Here is a 2,598-nt window from a genome sequence, read left to right as displayed (position 1 = left end):
CAGAATGGGAGACAGGGTATGAGTGAGGTTAGGGAGACAGAATGGGAGACGGGGTATGAGTGAGGTTAGGGAGACAGAATGGGAGACGGGGTATGAGTGAGGTTAGGGAGACAGAATGGGAGACAGGGTATGAGTGAGGTTAGGGAGACAGAATGGGAGACAGGGTATGAGTGAGGTGAGGGAGACAGAATGGGAGACGGGGTATGAGTGAGGTTAGGGAGACAGAATGGGAGACGGGGTATGAGTGAGGTTAGGGAGACAGAATGGGAGACGGGGTATGAGTGAGGTTAGGGAGACAGAATGGGAGACAGGGTATGAGTGAGGTTAGGGAGACAGAATGGGAGACAGGGTATGAGTGAGGTTAGGGAGACAGAATGGGAGACGGGGTATGAGTGAGGTTAGGGAGACAGAATGGGAGACAGGGTATGAGTGAGGTTAGGGAGACAGAATGGGAGACGGGGTATGAGTGAGGTTAGGGAGACAGAATGGGAGACAGGGTATGAGTGAGGTTAGGGAGACAGAATGGGAGACAGGGTATGAGTGAGGTTAGGGAGACAGAATGGGAGACGGGGTATGAGTGAGGTTAGGGAGACAGAATGGGAGACGGGGTATGAGTGAGGTTAGGGAGACAGAATGGGAGACGGGGTATGACTGAGGTTAGGGAGACAGAATGGGAGACGGGGTATGAGTGAGGTTAGGGAGACAGAATGGGAGACAGGGTATGAGTGAGGTTAGGGAGACAGAATGGGAGACGGGGTATGAGTGAGGTTAGGGAGACAGAATGGGAGACGGGGTATGAGTGAGGTTAGGGAGACAGAATGGGAGACGGGGTATGAGTGAGGTTAGGGAGACAGAATGGGAGACGGGGTATGAGTGAGGTTAGGGAGACAGAATGGGAGACGGGGTATGAGTGAGGTTAGGGAGACAGAATGGGAGACAGGGTATGAGTGAGGTTAGGGAGACAGAATGGGAGACAGGGTATGAGTGAGGTTAGGGAGACAGAATGGGAGACGGGGTATGAGTGAGGTTAGGGAGACAGAATGGGAGACGGGGTATGAGTGAGGTTAGGGAGACAGAATGGGAGACGGGGTATGAGTGAGGTTAGGGAGACAGAATGGGAGACGGGGTATGACTGAGGTTAGGGAGACAGAATGGGAGACGGGGTATGAGTGAGGTTAGGGAGACAGAATGGGAGACAGGGTATGAGTGAGGTTAGGGAGACAGAATGGGAAACGGGGTATGAGTGAGGTTAGGGAGACAGAATGGGAGACGGGGTATGAGTGAGGTTAGGGAGACAGAATGGGAGACGGGGTATGAGTGAGGTTAGGGAGACAGAATGGGAGACGGGGTATGAGTGAGGTTAGGGAGACAGAATGGGAGACGGGGTATGAGTGAGGTTAGGGAGACAGAATGGGAGACAGGGTATGAGTGAGATTAGGGAGACAGAATGGGAGACGGGGTATGAGTGAGGTTAGGGAGACAGAATGGGAGACGGGGTATGAGGGGGGTTAGGGAGACAGAATGGGAGACGGGGTATGAGGGGGGTTAGGGAGACAGAATGGGAGACGGGGTATGACTGAGGTTAGGGAGACAGAATGGGAGACGGGGTATGAGTGAGGTTAGGGAGACAGAATGGGAGACAGGGTATGAGTGAGGTTAGGGAGACAGAATGGGAGACGGGGTATGAGTGAGGTTAGGGAGACAGAATGGGAGACGGGGTATGAGTGAGGTTAGGGAGACAGAATGGGAGACGGGGTATGAGTGAGGTTAGGGAGACAGAATGGGAGACGGGGTATGAGTGAGGTTAGGGAGACAGAATGGGAGACAGGGTATGAGTGAGATTAGGGAGACAGAATGGGAGACGGGGTATGAGTGAGGTTAGGGAGACAGAATGGGAGACAGGGTATGAGTGAGGTTAGGGAGACAGAATGGGAGACAGGGTATGAGTGAGGTTAGGGAGACAGAATGGGAGACGGGGTATGACTGAGGTTAGGGAGACAGAATGGGAGACGGGGTATGAGTGAGGTTAGGGAGACAGAATGGGAGACAGGGTATGAGTGAGGTTAGGGAGACAGAATGGGAGACGGGGTATGAGTGAGGTTAGGGAGACAGAATGGGAGACGGGGTATGAGTGAGGTTAGGGAGACAGAATGGGAGACGGGGTATGAGTGAGGTTAGGGAGACAGAATGGGAGACGGGGTATGAGTGAGGTTAGGGAGACAGAATGGGAGACGGGGTATGAGTGAGGTTAGGGAGACAGAATGGGAGACAGGGTATGAGTGAGATTAGGGAGACAGAATGGGAGACGGGGTATGAGTGAGGTTAGGGAGACAGAATGGGAGACGGGGTATGAGGGGGGTTAGGGAGACAGAATGGGAGACGGGGTATGACTGAGGTTAGGGAGACAGAATGGGAGACGGGGTATGAGTGAGGTTAGGGAGACAGAATGGGAGACAGGGTATGAGTGAGGTTAGGGAGACAGAATGGGAGACGGGGTATGAGTGAGGTTAGGGAGACAGAATGGGAGACGGGGTATGAGTGAGGTTAGGGAGACAGAATGGGAGACAGGGTATGAGTGAGGTTAGGGAGACAGAATGG

Source organism: Salvelinus alpinus, chromosome 4, assembly GCF_045679555.1.
Source record: "Salvelinus alpinus chromosome 4, SLU_Salpinus.1, whole genome shotgun sequence".
NCBI classification, from domain to species: Eukaryota; Metazoa; Chordata; class Actinopteri; order Salmoniformes; family Salmonidae; genus Salvelinus; species Salvelinus alpinus.
Note: the sequence above shows the minus strand (reverse complement) of the source record.